Raw genomic sequence first — 11397 nt, forward strand, 5'->3', positions numbered from 1 at the left:
TATTGCATGGGAGGATAATGACTCAAGTTCCACTTCTAAACCAGAAAATGAAGAGCACTCTCATCTCTCTAATGGTGTCTCATCATTATGATGATGACGAGATAAGCAAAAATGAACTTTTAAATAAGCCATATTTTTATGATTTACAAAATGCTTTCAATGAACTGCATAGTGAATACGTCAAACTCACTAAAATTTGTTTTAAAAAAAAACTGAGATTGGCACATTCACAATAAACCTTCTTCTTCATGTTGTCCAAATTGTATTACTCGTGAAAGTCAAATTTTTACTTTGAGTCTTCAACTCAAGAATCTTAATAAGAGTATTATAAAATTGGATGACATGTTGAAGACACAAAGAAAATCCACTGACTATAGAGGTCTCAGGTTTTCCAAAACTTCTCCACTTAAGAAAAGAGAAGTGTATAATAAAATTATCTTTCAAAAGCAAAATATTCATACTCATCATATTGCTAAATCTAAAACAAGGATAAAAAAGCATCAACCCAATTGCACTTATTGTCTAAATCACGAGCATACCTATAATACTTGCAAAATTAGAAAATATGGTCTTCCCTTAGGAAATTTTAAATGGGTAGAGAAAGATACAAACCATGTAGAACCCAAACTGAATTGGGTACCTAATATCACGTAAAATGTTTTGTAGGAGTATTTGGGAGCCTCCAGCGACTTAAGGTATTTGGATAGCGGCTGGTCAAAAAATATGACAGACGATAAAAGAAAGTTCTTTTTCCTCACTCCAAGGGATAAAGGCTACGTCACATATGGTGATAATAACAAAGGAAAGATCATTAGAGTTGGTAGAGTCGGGAAGCCACCTTGTACTATAATATAATAAGTTCTATATGTTGAGGGACTCAAGCACAACCTACTTAGTATAATTCAACTTTGTGACAAAGGGTTTCATGTGGCTTTGTACCCCGACAAATACATCATTGATAGTAAGGTATCTAAAAATTATAAACTTGTTGGTAAGAAAATCAACAATATATACATGATTGCTTTAAATGATTATTCTCTTCCCATAAAATGTTTAGCTATTAATGATCATGATGCATGGCTATGACATAAGAGAATTTCTCATGTTCATATGGATCATTTGAATAAACTAGTAAAGAAAGATATGGTTGTTGGTTTACTCAAGTTGAAGTTTGTGAAAGACAAACTATGTAGTGTTTATCAAAAGGGTAAACAAATAAAGACTTCTTTTAAACCAAAACATATGGTTTCTTCTAATAGACCATTGTAGTTACAACATGTGGACTTATTTGGCCCCTCTTGAACCAAAAGTTTCAGTGGTAACTACTATGCTCTTGTGATAGTAGGCGACTTTTCAAGATATATTTTAGACTCTATTCTTGGTATACAAGAATGATGCATTTAATGCCGTTAGAAAATATGCTAAGAGAGTACAAAATGAAAAACCCTTGAAAATAGCTGCTATACGAAGTGATTATGGGGGAGAATTCCAAAATGCTTCGTTTGAGGAATTTTGTGATGATAACGTTATCACTCAAGATTTTTCTACTCTTAGAACACCACAACAAAATGGTGTTGTAGAGAGAAAGAATAGATCGTTGGAGGAATTGGCACATACAATGTCGAAAGAAACTAATATACCAAAATAGTTTTGGGAAGATGCAGTTAGTACGACAATGTTATGTTTCCATCCGAGTCCTAATACGAACTATTCTAAAGAAACCCCATATGAACTCTTCAAAGGTAGAAAACCAAATATTTCTCACTTGCATGTGTTCGGCTACAAATTTTATGTGCTAAATAATGGTAAGGAAAACTTAGGAAAATTTAATGCAAAATTTGATGAAGAAATTTTCATTGGCTACTCTCTTACAAGCAAAGCTTTTCGAGTTTTCAATAAGAGAACTATAGTCATGGAAGAATCTATTCATATGACTTTTGATGAGACTAATCCAACCTTGGAAGAAAGGTCCATGGTTGATGATGATGACTTTCCTAGTCCATCCTTGGAAGAATCCATTAATGATGTAACAACCAACACAAAGCATCTGAAAATAGATGACAATATACCTTCACAAGAGGAGCATATTCATTCTGATTTACCTAAAGAATGGAAAATCCATCGATATCATCCTATTGACAACATCATTGGTGCTATAAGTAAGGGAGTCTCTACTCTCCCGAAATTGAATGATATTTGTCTAAACATGGCTTTTGTTTCTCTAGTGGAACAATCCAAGATTAATGATACAATCGAGGATGAACACTGGATTCTTGCTATGCAAGAAGAGCTTAACTAGTTTGAGAGAAACGAATTTTGGGAACTTGTTCATAGACCTAAAGAAAGACACGTTATAGGAACGCGTCGGGTCTTTCAGAATAATTCAGATGAAAATGATATTATTATAAGAAATAAAGCAAGACTTGTAGCACAAGGATACAACCAGGAAGAAGGTATCGACTTTGAAGAAACCTCTGCTCATGTTGCTAGACTTGAACCTATTAGGCTATTGCTTGCATATGCATGTTCTCTGGATTTCCAGTTATATCAAAGGGATGTAAAGAATGTGTTTCTGAATGGTTATATACAAGAAAAGATGCACGTCGAACAACCCCCTGAGTTTGAATACTACAAGTATCCCTCTCATATCTATAAGCTTAAGAAAGCCCTATATGTCTTAAACAAGCTCTGTGTGCATGGTATGATCGTCTAATAAAATTTTTAACTGATGAAGGTTTTACTAAAGGAAAGGTCAGCATTATATTATTCATTTAGAAAATAAATCATCATACTTTACTTGTTCAAATTTATGTCAATGATATTATTCTCGGTTCTACTAATGATCTTCTGTGTAGTGAATTTGGTAACATGATGCAAGGGAAGTTTGAGATGTCCATGATGAGAAAGTTGAACTACTTTCATGGAATACAAATCAAATAACTCAAGCATGATATCTGTATTTGGCAGTCTAAATACTACAGGGATCTGTTGAAACACTTTGAAATGGATGACTACAAACCTATCACTACTCCTATGGGTTCTGGAACATACATTAATGCTGATGAGACTGGAAAATGTGTCGACATATCTAAGTATCAAGGTATGATTAGTTCCCTTATTAACCTTACCGCAAGTAGACCTAATATTATGTTTAGTGTCTGTCTTTGTACATGTTATCAATCAAAGCCTAAAGAGTCATATCTTACTGTCGTGAAAAGAATATTAAAATATCTTAAAGCCACACTTGATGTAGGACTATGGTATCCTAAATGAAGTATATGTAATCTGATAGGATATTGGGATTCAGATTTTGTTGGATGCAAATCTGAGAGAAAAAGTATATGCAGTACTTGTCATATTCTTGGAAATGCCCTAGTCTCTTGTTCATGTAAAATGCAAGCATGGGTTGCTTTAAGTATTGCTGAGGCAGAATACATAGCTGCAAGAAGTTGTTTGCCCCAATATTATGGCTCAAGCAACAATTGCGAGATTACAACTCAAATGTCACAAAGAATCCAATTATGCATTCCCGGACTAAATATATTGATATAAGACACCACTTCCTTAGGGACCATGTCCAAAAGAGAGATGTTCTCTTAGAATTTGTTGATACACATGAACAACTAGTAGATATATTTACAAAACATTTGGCTAAAGAACCTTTCTATAAACTTAATGAGAACTAGACATCCTTGATGAAGTATATCTATCTTAACATATTGATATATACATTATATGTGCTTCATTATATGTATTCCATGTCTACTTGTACTTCAATATGCTTTTTATTGTTTAATATTTATTATTTTGGGGTATGTATTCTTTTACCATGGAAGGGCAATCGATTACAGGGCATCATTGGCAGAAATTATTCAAAATACAGGCAATGTAATCGATTATAGGATGAATTATTTAATTGACTTCCCAAACAGTAAGTTTGAGTAATTGGATTACTCAATCGTGGTAATCGGTTATACTATGTACTATTTAAGGCAAAAATCAGATTTTTTGAACTTCATCTTCTTCATTTCCCCCATTCCAACTATGGTAACCCCTCACAACTTCGAAAAACTTCCTTTCTAAACCGTTTGCTTGATTGTTTTTTGGTGTTTCATACTACATTTTCACTCCTAAATACATTCCTACCATCATTTTTGTGTTTAGAGTTCTAAATAAAAAACCCTCAAATCCTCAAAATCTTCTAAACCTAAGTTTTTCAAAACTCAACAACATAGCCTCATCCTCTAGATCCAAAAAGCAACGAACCAATGTGACTCAAAGAAGGCAACAAAACCCGAATAAAATCAACACATTGGATTTGACACGTCTTTTGGCAAATGAGGATCAACAGAAAACCTTCAAGAAACATTTCATGCAACGACCCATTTTCATCTGAAGTATGGTATGTTAAGTTCCTTTGAGGATAATAATTTCATTTTCCAAACCCTTTTTGAACAACAAAAACTCTCTGAATTTTGCAAAATACATTATTCTTACTATCCGGAACTTGTATGAGTATTTTACTACAATATGAGTTTTAAGAAGAATAAAATCTTCTCATATGTCAAAGGAAAAGAAATTGGCATAGACTTCAAAACTCTGAGTTCACATTGTGGTAATATACCATATATTGGAACGATAGTAGAGTTTGACATCTGATGCGACTTAGAAGTATTCAACAAAATGGATTTCTACTACTCTATGTGTAGATACTCCAAACGAGAAATTGAAATGTGTAAGGAAAGGTCTTTCGGCGACTCTATGTGAAACCGAAATATTTTATCTGTCGGTAACTTAAACTTAGACGACCGTTTGATTAATTACTTGTTAAGCTACATCGTAGTTCCAAAGCTTTCAAACCATTCACAAGTAAATGGTATGGAACTACAATTGATGTATACTATGAACCCCAATGTTCCATTTAATTGTACATTAATGATAATGAGACAAATTTGGACCTTTAGAAGTGAGTACGCACCATTTCCTTATGTCATTCTCACAACTATTATACTTCGATATTCTGGTGTTTCGTTTGTTGAAGAATCTAAAATCACACTTGATGCTCGCGATAAGATTAATGTGGATATAATCCACAAAATGAGTTTCTTTTGAGATACCAATGACATGACCTATAAGCATCACAGTGATCAACAAACTACTAATCAAGAAAATCCTTCTATTGACCCTCCTACTCATCCCTCATTTTGTGCTAAATCATTTTCTTCTGACTCCATTCCTACCAATCAAATGACAATGGACGAGTTTTTCTTTCTTAAGGGCTACATCACTACACATATGGATGTTCTCGATAATGCGAACCATCAAGTTCAAGAAGAACTTAAACGCTTATCAAATCGGTTGGACTACTTGAACTTGGACTCTTGGAAAGCTGATCTAGATCATCAAGAGCAGTAGTCTAGCAATCTAGGATTTTACTTATGTATTTTGGTAACATTGTTGTTGTTATTTCCAAATTGATGTTTCTATTATTGTTTTTTATTTGTGCTTTCAGATATTACTTTAGAACATCTTGCTATTTGCTACCTAACTATTGGCAATATATGAATTATGTTTCTTAACTTTTGTTTCAATGTTATGCTATGACAAGATATATCATTCTCTAGAATTTGATATCATTCAAAAATTCATATTTTGCAAAATTATGACCTTGACTTATAAATAAGTCAACATATATTGTTACCCTTTTCTATATATAATATATATATATGTATGTATATATATATATATGTATGTATGTATATTGTGCTAGAGAAAATTAGTTTTTCTTCTTTTTGATAAAGTCAAAAGGGAGATAAAAGTTGGAGTTGTTGTATTTTTCTATAAAATCTTTTCAGGTACATATAATAAAACACAAGATATGGGGAGCATATTCAAACTTTTATCAAAGTTATATCATCTACATATGTTGAACCTCATAAAAATTCAGATCTCCATTTGCAAATGATATTGGTTTGTCATCATCAAAAGTGGGAGATTGTGAAGAAGATCTTGCTCCTGAACTTGGCACGATTTTGATGATGACACCAAGATCACAAAAAGAAGAAAATGAAGAAGACCATGAAGACATAGAATATTCAAATTTCAAGATATGTATAGATTTAAGTCTTCATATAGGTACTTATATCCTTACATTCACTTTAATATTTAGTAGCAATGCTCAACTAATAAAGATCATTTTTAAATAATTGGATATGTGTAAAATTCAAAGTCAAATTGCTAAGTAATAAGTTACTTGACCTAAGTAACAAGTTAACACAACTAGGTAACATGTTACATGAACTGTGAGACAGTTAGTAACAAGTTACTGGAACTGCGTAACAGGTTACTGGAACTGCGTAACAGGTTACCTAACTGAGAAAACAGTTACAAAGCAAAATTGAATGATGTAACTGATTAATTCAATGTATTAATCGATTACCACCTTGCACAGAACATTTGGGTAATCAATTACCACTTTGTGACAATCGATTACATAGAGTTGTTGAAACGAAATTTTCAAATTCAAATGAACAGCTTTCATTTAAAGTGAATAGGTATCATTCCAATCCTGTCTCCTCTTCATGGAAGGATATCTTGGGTGATTGGAAGCCTATTTAAAGGTATTGAGATATCCAAATTAAAAACACATGACACACACAAATACACAAGTTGTACAAAATCATACAAAAACTTTCACAACTTAGTAAACAAAATTCTGCACATTTTGTTAGCAATTTTGTTCCTAAATGTTCAGATTTTCTGAAGTTGCTTCCAAAGTACATTTGTTTTAAACTTTCAAAAGATTAAGAGCATTGTATACTAAGTATTCATATTATGAGATTAAGGATTGCAAGTTATAGAATTGACAAAACTTGTAAAAGCAATCCTGCCATTGTTATATTCTTGATCTTGGTTGTAAAATTTTCATCACAAGGGTGTGTTGAGAAGGGAAAAGAGTTCACTTGAAAAGGGAATTTTCAATGGTAGATAAGTTGTGAGTGTGTAAGATACAAGAATATCGGGGAGAGAAATTGTAATTACAACTCAAATTATCTAGTGGAAAAATCTCTTGTATGGAAAGAGTACTGGATGTAACCTTCGGTAGACAAAAAGGCAAATCAGTATAAAAACTCTCTTTGTACTCTTCTTCTACTTATTCTTGTCATTTACATTGGCTTTACCTGGTTGAATTTTGCATAAATAATCTGCTGCACATAAACTTTGATAACATAGTAGAAAAATCACCCATATTCTCTCAACAACTAATTCACCCGTCTAAGATGACATCTTAAACTTAAAGAATTTTTTCCATTGCTTGACATTGTTGCAAACAAAGTAAAGCAATTTGGCAGTTAAGAGAACTCCTTACAACAAAACTTCCAACATGAACCTCTCCCATTAAGGTTTATGTGCATCTTCAATTTAGATATGCTACTAGAGATAGGGATATTTTGTGCATAAAATTTAAATTCCCCTGGAAATAGTCTATTTACTTGCAAGGGTAAGACTGTATCATCTACCTTTCCTTGATCCCACTAGGTGAGATCGTTGCATCGTGCACTAGGCCACCACTTTTTCATAAATTTAAAATTCCAAATTGTTTCTAGATTGTTTTCTTTACTATCATTCACTATGATAATATAGTTATCGGTGGAATTTGGTTAAAAATGATAAGTTTTTGAAGTGTTTTTAATGCACATTAATGATACCATTTATGGTGACTTTTAAGTTTGTGAAATGAAAAAACTCGGTAGTCCCGCATTGCTTGGAGGAGAGAAGTTTGAAGGCTTTATAAGCCTTAAGTTTCATCATTGGGGTGTGCGCCAAGGGGTACCATGGGTTTTGTGGGTGGGTGAAGACGCACACAAACAAAACCCCTCCATACACAGGCGCGCACGCACCACCACCACTTCATCCTCCTCCTCCGCCATCATCCGGCCAGCTCGGTTCGTGTTTGAGTCGGGTTCGGGCTTGGGTTGGGCCCAACATTCTTTTTAAATAAACATTTATTTAATTTTATTTATTTTTGGACTATGTGGGCTTGGATCGTGTGTTGACCAAGTCAACACATGTATGCCACACGTGTTTGACGTAGTCAATACGGTTTGAAAGTGAGAAGCGTGGGTGTCGGGCCCGATTTTTGGTTGGAAGACTGGCTCTACGACTTAGGAAGAGGTGAACTCGATTTCTACCTCTTCCGATTTATTTGGAGTCACCACTACATTTTTTGTGGTTAAAACGTAGAAAACTCTCGTTTACGCCCAATTTGGATAATATAGTCTCTGAATAGATATTCTGAGCTCGGGAGTCGATTATGGATAAGGGAAGGTATTAGCACCCTGTCCACCCATATTAAAACGGTACCCTCACTAATCACATGGACTTTTATACCATTAAAAATTATTCATTTAAAATTCAATTAGTAAAACAAAATATTTTATTTTTTATACTTGTGTCTACAAGAGTTTATCTTGCTCCTACGTATCTGAGGATGCAATAGAAAAATCAAGACTACGTAGTTCTGGTTCAAAAATTAGTTGGTTAGTTTGGTTGATTGTTATTGATTTGAAAATATCGACTTGGTATTAATAGATTTGGTGGATTGGATTTTGTGGATTTTAAAATATTTAGTATATGATTGTTTTAATTCAAGAGATGGTATTAGTCGTAGACCTTCTTCCCATTATTAGGGAAGTTAGAGACAACTTGAATCATAACCTTACTATAAAAATTCCATAATTCTTTTAGGTAAAAGAGGTTTTGATTATATTTTTTATATGGAATTAATAGCTTAGAGATGATGTTGGTCGTAGACCTTCTTCTCATTCTCAGGGAAGTTAGAGACAAATCGAACCATAATCTTACTATAAAAATTCCACAGTTGATTAATAAGATAACATTGCATCATTTTTTGTAATTATGAAATTAAGTAATATAATAGTTTTGGAATTATTTTTTATGCGCAACTAATAGCTTAGAGACGGTATTGGTCGTAGACCTTCTTCCCATTTTCAGAGAAGTTAGAGACGACTCGAACCATAACCTTACTATAAAAATTCCCTTTAAATAAGTTGATATAACCTTTTATACTTATTGTTATGTAAAACACATAATAAGCAACTTAATTAACAAACAAATAAAATGATGGTACCTTTATATGCATCAATGTTTGGAACTGCTCCATGAATTAAAATTATAAACATGTACCTAGACCACCTTGTAGTAGTAAAGGCCTTTCATGAACCAACTTCTCCCTTGATGTTGGGAGTCCTTATCTTTAATTTGTGAATTGATTATTAACTATGTTCCTGTGTGTTTGAGTGTTGGATCAATATTAGCCTATATTCCGTGAGTTAAGTATAGCAAAGCCTATGAAGTTTGCACTAGGTTTGCATGGTTGCCTTCTTTCATGTTGATTGACCAATGTTATCCAAGTTGACTCCAATTGAAGCACCATGCTCCTCAAGCTGATCACACTTGGAGAGGGTCCTGTTCCAAACAGTGACATTGATACTATGGTGTAGCAGGTTTATGGACAAAGCCTTATCCATTATTCGCAGACCCAAGAACCCTACCATTTTTCTCTACCAATTCACTTTTGATATCTCAATGTAACTACACTCCTCCTTTGAAGAAGAATCTTCTTTGGCCATTTTTGCATCTGAATCACTGCCAATATCACCCATATGACTCTCACTACCTCTGATAGTCATCAAAATAGCCACGACATAACCTTTCTCTTGGTTAAACATGCCCACTCATCATCTTATGCTATTCCCTTATTCCATGGCTCATATTGATTAAAACCATGTTCATGCCTTCAACAACAAGTGCCTCAAGTTGATCGAACCCACACGTTGCTGGTCCAATGGTGCAAACCAACTTGATTCTCTATGTGCTATGGAACCCATTCTCTTTCAACCTAGTTTTAGTGACCACATCAACCTCGATGAAGGTCAATTTGGTGGTGACGGAGGCAATCCAAAAGGTAACGATGATGGGTGGTTTTGGGAGCGGAGAGATGTTAGATTTAGAGATAAGGAGGAAATATGAATGGAAGGAGAGTATGGAGGGAGTTAGGTGGTGGAGATTGTCATTATTTCCTTATATTATAACACAAATGGAATATTATAAAGCTTTGGGTATGTTGGTTTGTATGTTTGATTATGTGGGTGTGTGAGTTTGTTTTGTTTTATGGGATAGTGAGTGGGATCAATGAGTTTAATATAATCTGTTTGTGTGGGTCTTCCTCTCATAAGTGACTATATTTGGACGAGTGGATGAATGAGGTGAAGGAGGTTATGTTGAGAGGGTGAGGTTGAAAGGGAGGAGTGAGGGATCATGAGGTTTGATAAGTGCCAAACATACCTCAATTTCATACACTTTTATGGCCCTTATCTTAAGTATAATTGAGAAAAACCAACTTAAAAACAATACTTTTTGGATAAAATATCACAATCTTTTATATTTCTGTTTGTATTTGTCTTTAATGTGTTTTGTAGGATTTAGAAAGAAAAAGAAATGAGAATAAAGACTCATGGTCCAAGAAGAAAAAGAAGTCAAACTCAAGGTGCTCAAGCAAGCAGCTTAGCATGGACCAAGCTACGCTAAGTTGACCTGGACACCAGCCTGGCACAGTCAGACCCAACCTGGCTCAGTCAAACCAACCTGGCATAGACTAAGTTGCTCAAGCAGACAGCTTAGCGGACCTGCTTGACCGCTCAGCCTAGCACCAGACAAAGCCTAACACGGTCAAAACACAAGCTTGGCACGATCAGACACAAGCCTGGCACACGCCCAAGCTGCTCATGCAGGCAGCTCAGCGGTGCCACATGTGTGCTCAATGGTGAACCAAACACCTGACCAGGTCAGGAAGCACCAAGCCACGTCTCAATCAGCACGATCAAAGCTTCTCAAGCAAGCAGCTTAGCGGTGCCAAATGTGTGCTCAGCGGTATGCACCCAGAATTGACTTAGCCATCAAGAAACCATGAAGTCATGGATGACCTCACTTGAAGTAGCCAACCATAGGCTTTTTAGGAGTAGCTCACCATAGCTGGTCCCATAGCTCACAACTAGCCTTGGTGAGTCAAGCTTAAGGAGGTCACCAAGCTACTTGACCAAGTGACCAAACCCATGCTGAAGGGTTTGGTCAGCTGCTGAGCGGTGCAAACAAGCAGCTCAGCGGTGGCAGTGAACTCAATAAATAGGAAGACATTTCCTTCATTCAAAGGAACTTAACTTACACTTTTCACAAGCCAAAAAATCAAGAATTCTTCCCTGAAGTAGAAACACAATTCTATCTTCTTATTTCTTAGTTCATAGAAGTTCTTTTTAAGCAAGTTTTATAGTTTTTAGTTTATAATTCAAGAGGAGAAAGTAGAAGGCAAATGAGATG

The 11397-nt window shown here is 34.7% G+C and overlaps 1 pseudogene; it reads left to right on the plus strand.

Annotated features, from left to right (window-relative positions):
• LOC109342026 overlaps positions 1-11397 on the plus strand; it is a 40045-nt pseudogene that overhangs the window by 3777 nt on the left and 24871 nt on the right.

The sequence above is a fragment of the Lupinus angustifolius genome, unplaced genomic scaffold (genome assembly GCF_001865875.1).
Source record: "Lupinus angustifolius cultivar Tanjil unplaced genomic scaffold, LupAngTanjil_v1.0 Scaffold_162_1, whole genome shotgun sequence".
In the NCBI taxonomy this organism is placed as follows: domain Eukaryota; kingdom Viridiplantae; phylum Streptophyta; class Magnoliopsida; order Fabales; family Fabaceae; genus Lupinus; species Lupinus angustifolius.